The sequence below is a fragment of the Pinus tabuliformis genome, chromosome 2_1 (genome assembly GCF_031772625.1).
Source record: "Pinus tabuliformis cultivar Carrire ecotype Pingquan chromosome 2_1, CPIR1, whole genome shotgun sequence".
Classification (NCBI taxonomy): Eukaryota; Viridiplantae; Streptophyta; class Pinopsida; order Pinales; family Pinaceae; genus Pinus; species Pinus tabuliformis.
Window position 1 is genome coordinate 785662745 of NC_142299.1, and position 22128 is coordinate 785684872.

Genomic DNA, 22128 nt, shown 5'->3' on the forward strand with positions numbered 1-22128 from the left:
AATGACTCCTACAATACTTATAGGAAAGTTATCTGAATACAACTGAAAATAACTAAACTAGATTGCTAAAATTTAGCGACCACACATTCATAACTGAACTCCAAGCCCTCTAACTTGAATTTACTGAGCCAACTAAGTGACAAGGTCATGTCACTCAACATAATTTCCTCCAAGTTGTCTGCTGATGTGGAATTTTGATTTTACTCAATTTCACTGAGGCAAAAGTCAAATTGTGTTTTCTTGCTACATTTTTTCAACACTCTATCTTAGCAAGAAAGGGATTTTGCACCACCCCTATCCTTTACCTGTGGAATGTATTGTAGCACTACCTCTCATTGTTTTTTCTCCTACTACAAAAATGACTACTGAGAAACATAAAAAAAATAGTAAATCAACTGTGTCTCTGCAATTGTCTACTAGGAAGACTACACTGATGTTGATTCTGCACTATGCCTCCTGCATTGCTATCAACACTCCTTTGTGCTCCTAAACATATAACTACACCAACTGACACTGATCCTTATTCTATTGAACACTATGATCCATGATGAAAGTAAACAACAACTACTCTCCTATGGATCTTACCCAATTTGTTGTGACTCTGGGACTAAGGCCCGACATTGCCCCACCTCACTCCTAGAGGTATAGTTCCATGCATGGAAAAATATATCTCTAGTTTGTAGATATTTTTCACTCTAACTTCAATATGTTTCACTTTCTTGGTGGCTACATGTTTCAGAAGAGCTTTCCTTTTACTTAAAATAACACCATAACCTCTATCCTCCAAAATTGCTACAAAGATCAAGTTCTTATTCATCCCAGGTACAAAAATAAAATCTTTGAGGTGAATATGGGAGCCATACTTCCTCTTAAAGGTTACAGCACCAATTCCTATAGTACTCCACCTCCCATTATCCCCCAATTCAATATGCATATGGATATCCTTCTTCTCCAAGGTAGTGAAAAATTCCTTATTTCTTGTTATATGGTAAGAGGCACTAGAATCTAGGTACTAATCACTCCCTCTTACTATGTTGGTCAAGCAAGAAAGGAGGGTGAAACCTAGCTTAAACTAGGAAGCGAAGTCATCTGCTCCTACTCTTGTTGTAGGCTCCTTGATAAATTTCCTTTGCAGACACTTTGTTGCATAATGTCTGAATTCATGGCAGTGAAAATTTTTTATCTTACTTATATCCTTCTTCTTGTCATTGTTCTAACTAGACTTAGCCTAACCTTGGGACTTATTTCCCTTGGCCTTCATTCCTTTTGGAACTAGAGAAAAGTCCTCTTCCTCTTCTTTGGATGTTACTCCATCTCTGATATTTCTCGTAAATTCTTCTTGAACCAAATCGAACCATAACATTTCCCAATTTGGTAATTTTTCACTTCCATTCACCGTGTCCTGGTAACTATGTCAGGATTTTGGAAGGCCTGGAAGAGCTAGGCTCACCAGGTCATCTTCTACTACATCCACCCCAAACCCTCCAAGCTCATCTTGAACTTGAGTAAACCTAGAGAGGTAGTGTGGAATAGTGTCATTTTTCCGCATCATAATGTTTTGAAGTTTGTTTTTCAAGGCCAATTTTCTATGGTCACAACTATTTTTTGTATAGCTTAGTCAGTGCTTTCCACATAGAAAATTGTGTCTCTTTTCCATGGATATTTGGTACTATGTGGTCTCTCGCACCCTTGACGATGATCCTCTTGGTTCTAGAAACATCCTTCTTCCACTGGGATAATTTATGTGCATCAAACTGTTGGGGTTTTACAATGTCATTTTTAACATATTCTAACACACCATTATCATCAAGCACTTCTTCCATATGGTCCTTCCAGACTATGAAATTTGAGCTACCCTCCAGGGCATACTCCAATCTCAGTTCACTGAAAGTAACTCTCCCAAATATGAAGAAAAAACTACTACATTGAAGCTGCAATTCGAAATTCCCGAAGAACAAATTTGAAACAATGGTCTCTAATGTGATATGAGGGCTCTCATACCATGCAGAAATTTTATAGAAATTGCAACTGCTCAAGATTTCAAACTGAAAAGCAAGAGACATAATTTCAATCTATTGATTAGTGGAATGGGAATCACAATTTAGAACAACATTCATAGGCATGCAACAAGAAAAATCACAAATACACAGTGATTTGTTGGGGAACCCAACTGGGAAAAAATCCTCAAGCCTCTTTGCATTAATCAGTTGAATTGAGAAACTATTACAATTGCTTTCTCTAGCTCTAAGCACAACCTGCAAAAGAATAATTGTTCTCCTGCTGACTAAGGACCTCTAGCCAACACTTAACTACTTTATGCCTCTATCAACCTCTTATTTCCTTACGCAATCCTTGAGGAAATTAGCTCCTAAGAAATAGGAATTTCCTCCTATTTTCTTGTGCAATTCCCAAGGATATTTTCTCGACTCATGCAACACGTGTGCACTCAAAACTAGTATACAAATAAAGTTGCATTGCCTTCTCACCTCCACTTCAACTAAGGAATTTGAATTCCATGCATGTATTAGCTAGTTCGGGTTGATTGATTAGTTAACTAATAAATCTCTGAGTTATATTGTTGTCCCATTGCAGAATTGAGCTTCAACTGAATGCAACAATAGTTAGAGATTAGTTAACTGAATACAACTAAAAATCACTGAAGTAGATGTCACTCAAGCTAACTTCCTCCAAGTTGTCTGCTGATGCAGTATTTCAATTTTACTCAATTTGACTAAGGAAAAAGTCAAATTGAGATTTCTTGCTACAATTTTTAGATACTAAAAATACTTTTCATGCCCAAATATATCTAAGCAACCAATTTGTCGCCCAGCAAAATTGTTAGTTTTGGAAGATTCAAGAAAGATCACATCTCTAGATAATATAAATTTCATATTTACTTCACCATAGATACGATATGCTTTGGAGGTATTTGAGTGCCCCATGATGATACATTTCTGACTCCTTGCACCAAGTTTGTTTATATGTTCCTTGTTAGATAATGAATCCATACAGGTGAGGATAGTTTAAGATAGAGGAGGAATAACCTGTTATAGAGTTTTATGAACCCAACATTTCGGACTACCAAGTGAGTCCATCATCAGGGGATGTGTCAATAGATATTCTAAAGATAATAATGATGTATCCATGAGCTAAATTTTTGGGTATATATATAGGTTATGAAAGAATTAATCTAAGAAATTAGGTCGGCCATTATCCAATTAGTTTGTTAATATTCAGATTTTTATTTTTATTATTTATTTATTTATTTTTTTTAATTAATTAATTATTAATTAATTAATTAATTAGTTTGTTTATTTGTTTAATTAATTAATTAAGTTAATTAATTTTTTTAATTAATTAGTTAATTGTTTAATTAATTATTTAATTTGTTTAATCGGTTAATTAATTTGTTTAATTAATTCCCTATAATTTTATATATAATTCCTAATGTTAATTTCTAATTGTTTTAATTTGAGTTATTATGACTATATGCTTAATTTAAATTCATATGTTACTATAATATTATAATTAATAAATTATGATTTTAGTTTATTTTAATATTTATCAAATGATTAGTTATGAAATAACTAATTATTTATTTATATGTTTGTATTTGTTTTCATTTTATTGTTTAAGGAGGATGTTAGATGATGTTTCCTTGTTTTGATTTTTATTTTATTAATTTTTTAATGAGAGAGGAGGGATTAAATTATTAATAGGGATATGAGTTAATTATTGATTCTTTAAGATTTCAAGTAAAGGTTTCCAGGTGTTGCTTAGTTTTAATCCATCGTCTCGGTTCAAGTTGTTCTTCCTTTTTTCTATTTCAATGGCTTCTTTGATTTTCCTTTTAAGATAGTGGTCTTTTTTTCTAACTAGCTTGACTTCTTCCATGCAGATGTAATGAGAGGAAGATTGAACATGTTCTGCTAAGGCCGATTTTGAGGTCCTTTCTCTTCTTAAGTTGACAGTGTGTTCTTTAATTCTGATATTAAGAGACCTACCTGTTTCACCTATGTATTCCTTTCCGCATGAGCAAGGAATAACATAAACACCTTTTTAAAGGTTAGGGTTTATGGGATCCTTGACTGAGTTGAATAATTGTTTGATGGTGTTGGCAGGGGTGAAGGATACATTAATGTTGTGTTTATTAAGAATTTTAGTAATTTTATCAGTGGTGCCTTTTATGTATGGAAGGGAGACCTTAGGAGTTGATAAATTTTGATCTTTGATATCATTATTATTCTTGTTTAGGGAAAGGTGCATGGCTTTCTTAATGGTATTCCTATGATAGCCATTTAATTCAAACACTTAGTGAAGACGGTTGAGTTCATCTATTAACGCATCCCCTGATGATGGACTCACTTGGTAGTCTGAAATGTTGGGTTCATAAAACTCTATAACAGGTTATTCCTCCTCCATATATGTTCCTTACTGAAGGAATTTGGCCATACCACATTTCAAGGGGAGTCTTGTTTTTGAGATCATGAGATGGACACCTATTCTTAATATACACAACACATAGAACTGCATCAGCTCAAAACATCAACTTTACATTTTTTTAAAACATCATTAAACGTATCATATTTAAGATTATCATGTGCAATCTTTCAACTACATCGTTCTATTGGAAACTATAAGGCACTATTTTTTTATGTTTGATCCCATTCTAGAAAAAATAGTTTTCTAATTCATTTGAAGTATATTATTTTCGATTATCGGTACAAATAGAGACAATATGAGATTGTGTATCATTTTCAATCCATGTATGAATGTTTTTGAAATTTTGAAAGGCTTCAAGTTTGTTCTTCAATAGATATACCCAAGAAATTATGTTGTAGTCATCAATAAAAATCATCATGTATTTATTACCATTTGCAGAAGGAACATGCATAGGGCCACACAAGTCAGAATGAATTAGTTCAAGTTTTCTATGTTATCTAGAATAAGAATCATGAAAATATTGTTTGTTGTGCTTTCCTAAGATATAAGGACCACATTGCTTAAGTTTCCTAGGAATGGTTGGAAAACTAGTAACATCATTTCTCTTCAATAAATGCAAACTCTCATAGTTCATATGTCCAAATCCAACATTCCATAAGAGACTGGATGGTATTTTACCTTCATCATATTGAGAATTGTACGGAAAATGTTTTGTGTGACCAGAGGTTCCTTGTAGCTTCAAGAGTCTTTCTTCGTTTATCCCAGTCATGACAAGTGAGTTGTCTAATGCTTTTCAAGCCTCAACATTTCCATCAAACATATGGATGGAGTGTCCTTACTGGTGGATGTGAACCAAAGACAAAAAGTTTCTCCACAACTCTAGGAGGTAGAGAACATCATGTAGAGGAATGTTTGGGAGACCATGTAGTTTAAGCATGATGGGGCCAAGCCCTAATGGCTTGAGTTTTGACTTGCTTGTGAAGTAGATTTCTCCATTAACATTATTAGTGAATTATTCAAAGAAATCTCTTCTAAAATTCATGTGGAAAGTTGCAACTAAATAAAGCAACAATGCATCTTTCCATAAAGCAAATGAAGCATTGAACTAGTCTTCAGTTATTCTGATATTGCAATGTGCCACAACATAATGAGAAGATTCAAGTGCTTCACCTTTCCTTGATATGGTGATTTTTCTTTCTCTTCATCCCTTTCCTCTCTGATCCTGTCCCAAGAGAGCTTACATGTGGAAGCATCATGTCTCTTTTTGTTGCAATGTATGCAATGAAGATTAGGTATTCCGCCTTGGTAACATTTTCCCCCTGCCTCTATTATTCTCCCTTCCACATCCTCTTCAACCACCTCTTCCTCTAGAGGAATCATGTGCCTAATTATTCCCTTTCTATGCAAGGCACACAACTTCTTGATAAGACTAAGAAATTGTCTTCTTCTTCCAAAAATCTTTCTCTCTTTCAACAAACTTCTCCACAAGAAAATCAAAAGAAATCTCCTTGAGTTTACTACTAGCTTGTAATGACTCAAAATAATGAGAATAAGTGGGATATAATGCCTTGATAAAAGCTATGAGAGGAAAATCCATTTTAACACCGATGGATTTTATATCATGCATAATGGCTCTTATTTCAGAGGCATGGTCAAGGGATCATCATATTTCAATTCTAAATTAAAAATTTTGACCATAAGTTGGAGTACTTCAAGCTTAGAGTGTGAGTCAGATAAATATTTCAGATTCTTTAAGGCTTTAAAAGCATTTGTAGATGACATAATATAATGAATCACCTCTTCAGTGACTGACGCTACAATAAGCGATAGGCCTTGTTGTTCTTGTTCTCCCATAGTGTGAGATCTTTGTCTTGAGTGGGATTTTCAAGATGATTGACAACTTCTCCTTCACATAGTACTTTCCACAACTCATTAAAAATCAGGGTATGATTTATCTTTTAAGATCATTCATGCTAATTTTATTTTCCAGAGAAAACTACTCCAACTATAAAAATAAGTGAATACATCATTAAAAAAAAATTGACTATCTTCTTTTAATTTCGAAAACAATCACAACCTTACTTTCTTTGTTTTATATTACAACCATCAAACCGCTATGACACCTAACAAACCAAGCCAATGTACATATAAATCAAGGTATACGAAGAACAGCATCAATATATTCAACTCAACACTCATATAATACCAATGTCATATCAGTATATTGAGCATACAATGTACGGCTCAACGCATATACCATACATAAATACGATTGAGAACTTAATGCACGGCATATACCATACATAAATACGATTGAGAACTTAATGCACGGCATATACCATACATTCATCAACACATATACCATATATACATACCATTACATGGTCTCCAATGCACAACATATATCCATAACATGTCATTACATGGTCTTGAATGCATATATTCATCACTAGTTCAGGAAATTCATGAACTCGTTGTATATATAATATATATATCCTCTTGCAGGAACACATGCATCATTAAAACCACAGTCATGACTTGCAGAGATTCGACCAACGCACATACATTCCCACGCATACAATCCAACTTGCACCATTCAATGCAGGGAAGGGATATTTTGAAATGTAACAGCGTTTCCTTAGCAATTTTTCCTTGATTTTTATGGTAACTTTCGGAATTACATAACTGTACGTGATTTTGCTCTTATTATTTTAAAGAAACTTGAGATACTAAATAGTATACTTGTCTTTTGCTGAATTTGGAATCGATTGCGTGGACTTCGGTTGTCCAATCATTTAATTTTTATTATTTATTATTTATTTCACAATTTTTTTTTAATTTAATAAAATAATATAAAAACGTAATTGACAACTAATAATTATAAAATATATAAATAATAACTAACATACATTACAAACGTTCAATCCTAGTACACAATTATCAGAATAAGCTTTCAATTTAATAAAATAATATAAAAACTTGATTGAAAAATAATTATGGTTTATATTAAGATTGAAAGTTTATGTTAATATTAAATATTGTGAGTTTAGTATGATCGTATTTCAAGAATTTTGTGTTGTAAAGTAAATAACGTTTGAAATTGGAAGTAATTAAGAAGAAAAGTGATTTTGATGCGTTATATGTTATTATTTTTTATAGCAAAGGTTAATTAAGTTTTATTTATTATTTATTTTGAAAAATAATTAAAAATTAATTTGTCATTTTTTAAAATTAATAAAATAGAATTTTTTAAGAAAAATAATTATTGCTTTATAAAAATTGTATTTATATGAATTTTTCTATATGAGATATTCAACTTTTTAGATGATGTGAATAAAAGGAAATCATGAACTTTAAAAAAATTGCAAGGATTAGAATTTAATTAAGCATAAAAAATTTCAAATGATATTAATATTTTAAAAAAATTATTAGAAAGACAATATAACTCAAAATTTATGTTTAGAAAGTGATATCTATTCATGGATTTATCTACATATACACTAATGTTAATATTTTTTAATAAAAAATGATAAATAAAATAATCATACATTTATGTACAAATAATAGGAGGAATGTTGCTCCCGAAACTACTCAAATATTATATTAAAGACTTGGAGTCTAATATTGTAGCTATGCCTTTAAAGTTGTAGGACTTCAAATTTTTTATAGTAGAATGAGGGAGCCTCAAAATGAGTTGTGGGAATAGGTCTCATCAGTGAGATTTGTTTTATCCAAAGAGATAACGCACTCATGGGAGGAATAATTGATGATATTACTTTGGGTCGTTGTTGCAAATATCTTTGATTTCTCTCACATTTCTATTTTTTTCCAAGTTTTTCAGATTGACTATATTTCTGCTATTTTTTGAGTTTTTTAGGTTCAGGTTTATGCTTGTCAATATTTTCCAGTATTTCCAATAAGTTTTTTCGTGACCCATTGGAGATATATCCCTCAAAATGATATTTGAAATGCACATTGGCACTCCAACAAGTCATGAAGATATTGTATAAACCAGTGTTCGACTCCTTATCAAAGGGCTATGATTTTTGTCATGTTATGGAACAACAGTAAAACATAACCCTAACACGTATAGTGGGACACAACTATATATTGTAGCTCCTGCCAAAATAGAACTTACAAAATAGTCCATGATGAAAGAGATCTTTGGAATGATAGAGATTGTTGTTGTCACTGTGCAAGAAAAAAATAAAAGATAGAGATGACAAAAAGCTTATGTGATAGAGATTGTTGTTGTTTCTATGCATGCAAAATGACCTTGCAGAGCCATGGGTGTATTCATTTCCATCTTGCAATTAGATTTTTGCTCAAAAAGATTACAGAGAAAAGAAAAAAATTAATCATATGATACGAAATGATAGATCCTAGGTCAAGAAAACCTAGGTGTAGAGATGCATGTAGACCAACGTAGGGCCTGAGACACTGACAAAGAAATGAGCATGGATAGGGGTGAGAGTTTTGGAACAAAGCTAGGATTTCATATGGGTGCAATAAATCCAAGCAAACATATGGGAAACTATTTTGAGAGTAGTTTTGGAAGGCTCTGTAGAGTGGTAGGCTTTAGAGAGCACCCCCTATGATAGTATGTTGAACTCACTCACAAAAATATGAAAAAAATAAAAAAAGATTGAGATACAATTTTATTCACAAAATGTGCATATAAATACATTTTCTGGAACGATTGGATTCAATTTCGATGGTTTCGTTCACTGCTCATCACAATTAACATTTCTTTGTATTGAACCCCTTTGTTTGTAACTGTCTATTTGAGCCTCAACTTTTCCAGAGCTTATTAATTTCACTTTTGTAAGTGCAAGTTTATTTTAGATGTGCATTCTCACTTACCTATCTAAATTAAAAATATGTACACTATCCACACACATGCATTGTCACCATTATTCTTGAATACAAAAACTTTTGTAACAACTCAAGTATCATTTTATACTTCTTGTCTTTTCAATTCTTCTACTTTATGCATTCCTAATAAAAATTATATTGAATTGATTTTAAGAAGTCTTCCTCGTGTCTTTTATTTGACGGAATCAACCTATTGTAGAGATTCTTCTGTTAGTCACAAGTGCTATTGATTTTGAATAAGGCAGCTATGCAGCCAACCATCAAGCACAGTTGTGCAGGGATAAAGTGGGGTGATGAAGTGGGGCACAGTAAAACAGCCCGTAAGCTTACTATTCACTCTTTTATCAGGTGACCATGTAAAATATGTTAGCTTTCCTTAAAATTTAGGTTATACTTCCTCTCTCTAACATCCTTCCAGGTAAGGGTTTGGGTTTTATTCATCTCAGTTTCTAGATTTTTCTACTTGCCAATCTTTGTAGCAGCTAATCCATGACTATTTGTAGGTATGCTACATATTTTGGTTCACATTGTCATGCATTAAGTGGTCATGAGAAATTAGTCCAATAATGAAAAATCTACTAAATGCTCCATTCCTCATAGCTCACTCAATTGGACATTGATAGTTGAGTAGGAGCCTGAAGTAAAGGAACTCCCAAACCATGGTGGGAATGTGAATACCTAATAAGCATGGGGTTATGTTTAAGCACTCGGTTTTTTCTAGCTTACTACTGTCATTAGAGGACAAACATTGAAACACCTTAGGTACTTTTGTCTACCTCTTATTCACCCCAAGCAAGTTCTACTTTGCAACCCTCTCCAACTCCACCCTTTGCAGTGCTAAAAAATACTTTGTTTTCATCTTAGAGCTTACAAGAATATTTAGGTCAGGGATGTTAAAGATTATCCCTAATGTGAGGTAATGACAAGGGCCTAAGATTTGTAAATAGAGAAAGTTGGTACGTAGTTTCTTTGATTTTCATCATTTTTTATCATTTTTCCAAGGTCTATTAGTGTATTCTCTTCAGTGGAATGTAATTAAAAGGTGTAATTTTTCAAACATTTTCGGGCATTATATTTTATTGATATTGACCATGTTGGAATATAAAGTATTATGGGTGGAGTAAAATCCCCCCAATTTATGGAATTTGAAGTGCTTGTGGGATGAAATGGTTCTATCTATTTTGAAATTCCTATGAAGTTAGAATCTTATTAGAATTTACTTTTGAATTTTTTTTCTCTTATTCAAAAAAATCTTATAAGTTGTCAATAACCCTTTTATTAAATATTATAAGATGTGTCAATCTCCATTTTATCGAATCTCATAAGATGTAAATCTCCCTTTAATTTTAATGAAGAGCATTTTCATGAATCCTTTAGAGTTAAGATATTGTGCATTACCTACATTTTGAACATATTATTGAACACATTATGGAATATTGACCTGGTTGGAATCTCCTTGAAACATAACAAATGATTGAAGAAAAGAAAAGAGTAAAGAAACAAAATTGCATAAATTTTTTACTTCTTTCTTCTATGTTATTGTTTCCTATGCTAACCCCTAGGTGTTTCCTTTGCAACATGTGGTGCAATTACTAGTTTTAATACTTTATATTTATATTCATGATAATCTTAGTCTTTCCCTTTATTTTTATTTTTTTTATCTTTAACGAAATAATTTTTATTTTCTAATTTTTCCTTTAATTTTAAATTTATTTTGATTAATTTTAAATTTAATTTGATTTATCTTAATAAAATTTCCATGATAATTTATTTTTATAATTTAATTTTTTTTATATTTAGCTTTTATCATTTTTCTTAATTTTTATTTTTTAACTCTTATTTTTTTTATACTTTTTATTTTATTTTTTTTCTATTTTTTTCCTTTCTACTTTATATTAGAGTTTATAATATATATATATGATTCCATTACATTAAATTAAAATTTTATATTTTTTATGTTTTAATTGATCTTTATTCACATGAAGTACTCGTGTATATATATATGAATGATTGCGTTCCATTATATTAATTTTTTATATTTTAATTTTAATTTATTTTCAATGAGAAGTTCCATTGCATTATGTTAATATTTTTATTTATTTTATATATTTTAATATCTTTGTTTATTTTAAAAATTTTATTTATTGAGTATTAGAATTATATATATAGTCAAGTTAGAGATTAATTGGTGTAAGCTTTCTTTTTCTTCTTTTATAGAAGAGATTCACTTTACCGCAATAATTTGATTATTAATATTTATAAAAAAAATGTATTTATACTTTATTCTATTGAGACTGGAATATATAATTATTTATAAGAAAAAACACATCATTTAATTATTTAATTTATAAATTAAATTTTATTTTTGAATTTATGCTTCTGTAATCCATAATATATTTGAAAAAAAAATCTATAAAAATTATATTGAAAAAATATCTTATAAATACGTTTTGAACTAAGTAGTGTGATTCAGGTTTAAAAGAAAGTATTATGATCCATAATTTTTATTTCTTAATTAAAATTCATATATATAATTTTTTAATAAATGTTACTTTTATAAATAATGACCGACGACAGTTTTACATCGATTTACAAGCAACGTATGGACCTTCTTTTTTAGCAAAGTAAGAGGTGTGCGTGAACCGCTGTGAGTGTAAATTGTTTTTACGATGATTAACAATTTTAATGTAAAAGTAAATAGTCTAAACCATCGCATTTAAAAGATGGAGATTGCTTTGTGTGGAAATTTAATTTTTGTGGTAATGTGGGTTTGTTGATTATTAAGTGAATGGGAGAGATTTAATTTTTATTAGAATATGTTTAATAGTATATAAAAATTGAAAGGTGAGAATTATTTTTAAATTATGTTTTTTATGGTTTTAATTAAATTTATTAATTAAATGAAAATATTATATGAATAACAGTCATAGAAAAGGTGTTAGTTTTTTTAGCATTAGGTATTGATAAGTGATATTATTATAATAAAAGCATTTATAAATTAAAAATTTCTACGATAAATTGGGGTGAATTTTTATGGCTAAAAAGTTTGTTATATTTTTTTTAAAATACGTATATATTTAATTTGTATATCATTTTTTATAATTAATAATAACAATAATAATAATACTTTAAATAAAATTATAATTTAGTTAATTTTTAGATTTTTTCGAATTTTAACAACCTGAAATATATAATGAAATAAATATTTTGATATTTATTATAAGCATCATGTTCATCTTCTTTGTCTTGATTTAGGTTGCTAATTTGTTCATGATATAAATTGTAAGTAATTCCATTAATTACAGATCATTTGATAGTAAATAATTTCTATTTTGTATTATATGAATTTAACATATTAAAAAGAATTGTTTAATTATTTTATATTTTGGAGAAAGTTTTTTATTAGAATTTGGTGAAATATTTCTAATAAAATATTTAATTTAACTAAAATGTCCCTATGACTCTATGTATATATGAAGCATCTGTTAAGAAAAGGGCTAAAATGTTAAAATTTACCACTCAGATCTTAAGCCGAAAAACCAAATAACCTTCAAAATAGGATATTTCTCAATTCACGTGGGTTGCACTGAATTCGGAAACATATTTCTCAATCACGTGGGTTGCCGTTTTCCAATAGTATTGTTATTTGATTTTTATTTTTTTAAATATATAATTTTAATTTAATAGAATAATATAAAAACATAATTACCCAGTATATAATAATGGATAGGAAAGTTTATATTAAAATTGAAAAGTTACGTCAATATTCAATAACGTGTTTACTTTTCATGCTTATGTTTTTTAAAGTAGGCACACTTTGAAATTGGCACTAATTCAGGGGATTGGTGATTTTGATAAGTATACGATGATAATCCATAATATATTTGACTTCCACCGAATTTGGAAGCATATATCCCAAGCACGTGGGTTTTCGTTTTCTAATAGTATTGTTATTTTGTTTTTATTTTTAATTTTATTGTGAAATTAAAATATATTTTTTTTGCACAATCACATTTATATTATATTAGTAAATGTAGTTAATATTACTATTATTAATTATGGATTATGGAAGTTTAAATTCAGAAATTACAAGTATTGTTTTTTTAATAATTTATAGTAATTATTATCAATTAATTAAATTCAAGGATTTGTAACTCAAAAATTAATATTAAAAAGTTTATAAATAACATTATACACAACGAATATGAACTTTTATATTAATAAATCTAACGGATTGATATTATAAACCCTGGGAAATAATAAATTAAAAGATTTACACTAAAAACCCAAGGGATTATAAACCCATGGAAATAATATTAAACTCAAAGGATCAATATTATAAACTCAAGGTATAAAAACCCTAAGATAAATATTATAAACCCTAAAACAATCATGGCTAACCATGATTGATTTTCATATTGAGACAATCTTTTTCATAATGCGACGTTGGACCATGGTTTACCATGATTGATTTTAATATGCACACAATCTTTGTAAAAATGCGACGTTGGACCATGGTTGATTTTCATATTGAGAAAATCTTTATCACAATGTGACATTGGACCGAGGTTGACCAGGATTATAAACCGAATGGATTTATATTAAACCAAAGTATTAATATTATAAACCATATGAATAGTATATACCCAAGGGAACGATATTATAAACCCAAGGTAATAATAAACCCTAGGGATAAAAATTATAAACCCATGATATATAAACCCTAAGATAAATATTATAAATGCTAAAATAAACATGGTTGATCATGGTTGAGAAAATCCTTGTCACAATGCGACGTTGGACCATGGTTGACCATGCTACATCATGATTGATTTTCATCTCACGACAATTTTTGTTACAATGCGATGTTGGACCATGGATGACGATGGTTGATTTCATATTGAGACAATCTTAGTCACAATATGACATTTGATCATGGTTGACCACCGTTGGCTATTTTTGACCATGGTTGACCATGATTGATATTATAAACCCAATGGAATAATAAACCCAAGGGAATAATATTAAACCTAAGGGACAAATATTATAAAACCAAAGTATATAAACCATAAGATAAACATTATAAACACTAAAATAAACATCATTGACAATGTTTGACCATGGTTGATTTTCATATTGAGAAAATCCTTGTCAAAAAGCAACGTTCGACCATGGTTGACCATGCTTAACCATCGTTGATTTTCATATCAACACAATCTTTGCGATAATGCCACATTCAACCATCGGTGACCATGATTGACCATGGATGGTCATGTTTGATTTTATAAAACATGGTTGACCATGGTTGATCAATGTTGACCATGATTGACCATGCTTGACCGTGGTTAACAATGATTATCATATTAAGACAAGCTTTGTCAATGCGATGTAAATTATAAACCCAAGGTATACAAACCCTAATATAAATACTATAAACCCTAAAATAAAGATGGTTGAGCATGGTTGATTTCCATTTTGAGCTAGTCTTTGTCACAATGCGATGTTGGATCATGGTTGACCATGGTTAACCATGATTGATTTTCATATCGAGACAATCTATCATAATGCGACGTTGCATTATGATTGACCATTGTTGATTTTCATATTGAGGCAATCATTGTCACAATGGAACATTCGACCATGGTTGTCTATAATTTACCATGGTTGACCATGATTGATATTATAAATCCAATGGAATAATAAACCCAAGGCATTGATATTATAAAACCAAGGTAATAATATTAAACCCAATGGACAAATATTATAAACCCAAAATACATAAACCTTAAGATAAATATTATAAACACTAAAATAAAGATTGTTGACAATGGTTAACTATGGTTGATTTTCATATTGAGACAATCCTTGTCACAATGCGGCCTTGGACCATGGTTTACCATGCTTAACCATGGTTGATTTTCATATCAACACAATCTTTGTGACAATTTGGTCTTCGACCATAGTTGAACATGATTGGCCATGGATGACCATGTTTGATTTTATAAAACATGGTTGACCATGATTCACCAATGTTAACCATGATTTACCATGGTTGACGATGATTATCATATTGAGACAATCTTTTCATAATGCGCCGTAAATTATAAACCTAAGGTATATAAACTCTATGATAAATATTATAAACCCTAAAATAAACATGGTTGAGCATGGTTGATTTCCATATTGAGACAATCCTTGTCACAATGCGATGCTGGACCATGGTTGACCATGCTTGATCGTAATTTATTTTCATATCGAGATAATCCATCACAATGCGACGTTGGACTATGGTTGACTATGGTTGGCTATGATTAACCATGGTTAAACATGATTGATATTATAGACCCAAGGGATTGATATTATAAACCCAAGGGAGTAATAAACCTAAGGGATTAATACTAAAACCCCAAGGGATTATGAACCCAAGGGAATAAATTAAAACCAAGGGACTAATATTATAAACTGAAGGTCTATAAACCCTAATATAAGTATTATAAACACTAAGATAAACATGGTTGACCATGGTTGATCTTCATATTGAGACAATCCTTGTCACAATGCGACATTGGAGCATGCTTAACCATGGTTGATTTTCATAACAACACATTTTTTATGACAATGTGACGTTCAACCATGGTTGACCATAGTTGATTGTGATTATCATATTGAGATAATCTTTGTCATAATGCAATGTTGGAGCATGATTGAGAAAATGATGGATTTTCATATAGATACAATCTTTGTCACAATGTGACATTGGACCATCGTTGACCACAATTGATTTTATAAAACATTATTAACCAAGTTTGAGCATGGTTGAATAATATTAAATCCAAGGGACTAATAAATAAACCCGAGGTATCTAAATCCTAAGTTAAATATTATAAACACTCAAATAAACATGGCTGACCATGGTTGGTTGTGGTTGATTTTGATTTTGAGGAAATGCTTATCACAATGTGACAATGGACCATGCTTTACCATGACTTATTTTCAAATCGACAAAATCTTTGTCACAATGCAACATTGGACCATGGTTGACCATGGCTGATTCTCATATTGAGACAATGTTTGCTAGAATCCAACATTGGACCATGGTTCACCATGATCTATATTATAAACCAAAGAGAATAATAAACCCTAGGGATTAATATTAAAAGCCTAAGGTATATATACCCTAAGATAGATATTATAAACCCTAAAATAAAATAAACATGGTTGACCATGGTTAATTTTCATATTGACACAATCCTTGTCACAATGCGACGTTCAACCATGGTTGACCATGTTTAACAATGGTTGATTTTCATATCAACACAATCTTTGTGACAATTCGGCTTTCGACCATGATTGACCTTGGTTGACCATGATCATATTATAAACCCAACGGAATAATAAACCCAAGGGATTGATCTTATAAACTGAAGGGATTAATATTAAAACCCCAAGGGATTATGTACCCAAGGGAATAATATTAAACCTAAGGGACAAATATTATAAACCCAAGGTATATAAAGCCTAAGATAAATTTTAAAAACACTAAAATAAACATCGTTGACAATAGTTGACCATGGTTGATTTTCATATTGAGACAATCCTTGTCAAAATGTGACATTCGACTATGGTTGGCCATGCTTAAACATCGTTTATTTTCATATCAACACAATCCTTGTGACAATGCAATGTTCGATCATGGTTGACCATGATTGACCATGGATGGCCATGTTTGATTTATAAAACATGGTTGACTATGGTTGATCAAGGTTGACCATGATTGACCACAGTTGACTATGGTTAACAATGATTATCATATTGAGACAATATATGTCAATGTGACGTAAATTATAAACCCAAAGATAAATATTATAAAGCTTAAAATAAACATGGTTGACCATGGTTCAGCATGGTTGATTTCCATATTGAGATAATATTTCTCACAATGAGATGTTGGACCATGGTTGACCATGGTTAAGACAATTATTGATTATAAACACTAAAATAACCATGGTTGGTTCTCGTTGATTTTCATATTAAGGAAATGCTTATCACAATGTGACATTGGACCATGGTTGGCCATGATTTAGTTTCAAATATATAAAATATTTGTCACAATGCGACATTGGGCCATGCCATATTAAGACAGTATTTGTCACAATGCGACATTGGACCATGGTTCACCATGATCTATATTACAAACCAAATAGAATAATAAACCATAGGGATTAATATTAAAATCCTAAGGTATATAAACCCTAAGATAAATATTATAATATCTAAAATAAAATAAACATGGTTGACCATGGTTTATCATGGTTGAAAATGATTGATATTATAAATCCAAGAGAATAATAAACCCTAGGGATAAATACTAAAAACCCAAGGGACAAATATTATAAACCCAAGGTATATGAAGCCTAAGATAAATATTATAAATGCTAAAATAATCATTGGTGACAATGGTTGATTTTCATATCAACGCAATCTTTGTGACAATACAACATTGGACCATGATTGACGGTGGTTGAACATGATTGATATTAAAAAGCCAATAGAATAATAATCACAATGGCTTTATCTTCTAGACCCAAGGGAATAATAAACCCAAGGGATTAATATTAAAACCCCAAGGGAATAATATTAAACCTAGGGACAAATATTATAAACGCAAGGTATATAAAGCCTAAGATAAATATTGTAAATGCTAAAAAAACATTGTTGACAATTGTTGACCATGGTTGATTTTCATATTGAAACCATCCTTGATCTAATAGACCCAAGTGAATAATAAACCCAAGGGATTAATACTAAAACAACAAGGGATTATGTACCCAAGGGAATAATATTAAACCTAAGGGACAAATATTATAAACCCAAGGTATATAAAGCCTAAGATAAATATTATAAACACTAAAATAAACATCGTTGACAATGGTTGGCCATGGTTGATTTTCGTATTGAGACCATCCTTGTCAAAATGCGACATTCGACCATGGTTGACCTTGCTTAACCATCATTAATTTTCCTATCAACACAATCTTTCTGACAATGAAATGTTCAACCATGGTTGACCATCATTTACCATGGATGACCATGTTTTATTTTATAAAATATGGTTGACCATGATTATCATATTGAGACAATCTATGTGAATGTGACGTAAATTATAAACCCAAGGCATGTCAACCATAAGATAAATATTATAAGCCCTAAAATAAACATGGTTGACCATGGTTCAACATGGTTGATTTCCATATTGAGACAAGCTTTCTCACAATGTGACATTGGACCATGGTTGACCATGGTTGATTTTCATATTGAGACAATCATTGTCACAATGCGACATTTGACCATGGTTGACCATGGTTGGCTATGATTGACCATGATTGATATTATAAACCCAAGGGAATAATAAACCCAAGGCATTTATATTATGAACCCAAGGGAATAATAAACCTAAGGGATTAATATTAAAATCCCAAGGGATTATGAACCCAAGCGAATAATATTAAATCTAAGGGAAAAATATTATAAAGGTAAGGTATATAAACCCTAAGATAAATATTATAAACACTAAAATAGACATCTTTGACAATGGTTGATTTTCATATTGAGACAATCCTTGTCAAAATGAGATGTTCAACCATGGTTAACTATGCTTAACCATCATTGCTTTTCATGTCAACACAATCTTTGTGACAATGCGATGTTCAACCATGGTTGACCATGATTGACCATGGATGACCATGTTTGATTTTATAAAACATGGTTGACCATGGCTGATCAAGGTTGATCATGATTGACCATGCTTAACCATGGTTAATGGTGACTATCATATTGAGACAATTTTTGCCAATGTGAAATAAATTATAAAACTAAGGTATATAAACCCTAAGATAAATATTGTAAACCCTAAAATGAACTTGGTTGAGCATGGTTGATTTCCATATTGAGACAATCTTTGTCATAATGCAATGCTGGACCATGCTTGATCATGTGTGACCGTGATTGATTTTTATATCGAGACAATTTGTCGCATGCGACATTGGACTATGGTTGACCACGATTGGTTTTCTTATTGAGACAATCATTGTCACAATGTGGCATTTGACAATGGTTGACCATGGTTGGCTATGATTGATCATGGTTGACCATGATTGATGTTATAGACCCAAGGGAATAATAAACCCAAAGCATTAATATTATAAACCCAAGGGAATAATATTAAACACAAGGGGAAAATATCATAAACCCTAAGATAAATATTATAAACACTAAAATAAACATCGTTGATAATGGTTTATTTTCATATTGAGATAATCATTGTCACAACGTGATGTTGGACCCTCGTTGATTTTCACATCAACACCATCTTTGTGACAATATGACCTTCAACCATAGTTAACCATGATTGACCATTCATGCTCATGTTTGATTCTATAAAAAATGGTTAACCATGGTTCTCTAAGGTTGACCATGATTTACCATGTTTGACGATGATTATCATATTGAGACAATCTTTGTCATAATGAGACATAAATTATAAACACAAGGTATATAAACTCTAAGATAAATATTATAAACCCTAAAATAAACATGGTTGAGCATGGTTGATTTCCATATTGACACAATCCTTGTCAGAATGCGACGTTGGACCATGGATGACCATGATTGATTTTCATTTCGAGACAATCTATAGAAATGTGACATTGGACTATGGTTGACCATGGTTGATTTTCCCATTACGACAATCAATGTCACAATGTGACATTTGACCATGGTTGACCATGATTGATATTATAGGCCCAAGGGAATAATAAACCCAAGGGAGTAATAAACCTAAAGGATTAATACTAAAACCCCTAGGGAATATATTAAACCAAGGGGCTAATATTATAAATCGAAGGTATATAAAACCTAAGATAAGTATTATAAATACTAAGAAAAACATGGTTGACAATGGTTGACCATGGTTTATTTTCATATTGAGACAATCCTTGTCACAATGCGACATTGGACCATGGTTGACCTTGGTTAACCATGGTTGATTTTCATAGCAACACAATCTTTGTGACAATGTGACGTTCAACCATGGTTGACAATGATTACCATATTGAGATTGTAGAAATTCTCACTATAGATTAAATTGATTATGCAATGTACTAAAGAAAAATACTTAATCTACTTCTACAATCAAACTTGTAGAAGCTTAATCAATTTTGAGCAAGATCAAACAGAACACATATAATAGAGAAGAAGAAACAATCACACATGAAACACAAAAGAATACTCTGGGGAAAGCCTCAGCGAAAAACCCCGCTATTTGTATTATCATACAAGTGGAAATATCTCACGATTACACAAAGCTTTAGCTCTCAATACAATCCCTCACTGCTGTTCATAGACAAAATAGACAACACATGTGCCTTCTCCTCTATCCTCCAAGCCTCCTATTTCCTTGTGCAGTTTCTCCTGGTTCCTCCAGCTATAACCTGTGTGATTCTCACCTCACACACTGCTTTGACCTCTGTAGTAACTGCACAATCTTCAAGGAATGAATTCCTTCTGCATGCAAGAGATATTCACATGGGACTATTCTAGCAACTAATAGTACACTGTCCCTGCCTTTAATCTCAACTGGGTCTTTGTATGAACTGAGATGCATGAGTTGTTTATGAGAGAATATTCAATTATCTAGAGAACACTAGTTTCATGCATGCATGCATTAACTGACTAAACTCACAGTTAGTTCCACAAACTGTTTGGAACTAATTTAACTAGAATTAACTCAGTTAACTGAACTAACTAATTACAACTCAAATACAAATCATTCTTCTCTCCTTAATTAAGGGATAACTTCCTCAATCAAAGGGATAACTGTTGCATGTCTTCACAAAGACTTCATGTTTGAATTTCTCCAACTAATTAAATCAAGATGAAATAATTAATTATTTCTCAAACAGCTGGTGAGACGAAATTCAAATTTTAATTCAAGGACAAATCAAAATTGGAATATATCTGAAATGATATTTATAGCAATGTTATTTTTAGCATTTTTATTTTTATCATTTCTTGTTGCTATTTTCAACAAAGATAGTCTTTGTCATAATGTAGTCTTCGAGCATGGTTGAGGAAATGATTGATTTACATATTAATACAATCTTTGTCATAATGTGACGTTGGACCATGATTGATTTTATAAAACATGATTAACCACGATTGACCCTAAGTTAAATATTATAAAGACTAAAATAAACATGGTTGACCATGGTCAATTTTTATATTGAGACAATCCTTTTCACAATGCAACATTGGACCATGGTTAACCATGGTTAAGACAATTATTGATTATAAACATTAAAATAAACATGGTTGGTTGTGGTTGATTTTCGTATTGAGGTAACACTCATCACAATGTGACATTGGACCATGCTTGACCATGACTGGTTTTCATATCGACAAAATCTTTGTCATAATGTGACATTGGACCATGGTTGATTCTCATACTGAGACAATATTTGTCACAATGCGATTTTGGGCCATGTTAACATTTAAAGTCAAACATTTAAACTCTTATCATTAAACAGATACAATCACAAACCTACACATCTCTGGAATTCATTCAATGAAATTTGAAAAATTCAGAAACCTATGCAGCTGCCAAATTTATTCGATGAAATTTGAAATGAGGGTAATAATAGTTATGAAATAGCATTTCCCACTTTTGAATATACCAACCTCATTTGTATTGAGTGGCCAAGTGTTTGCAAATGGTTATGTCTAGTCAAATCTTGAGGTATAAAAGACTCTCAA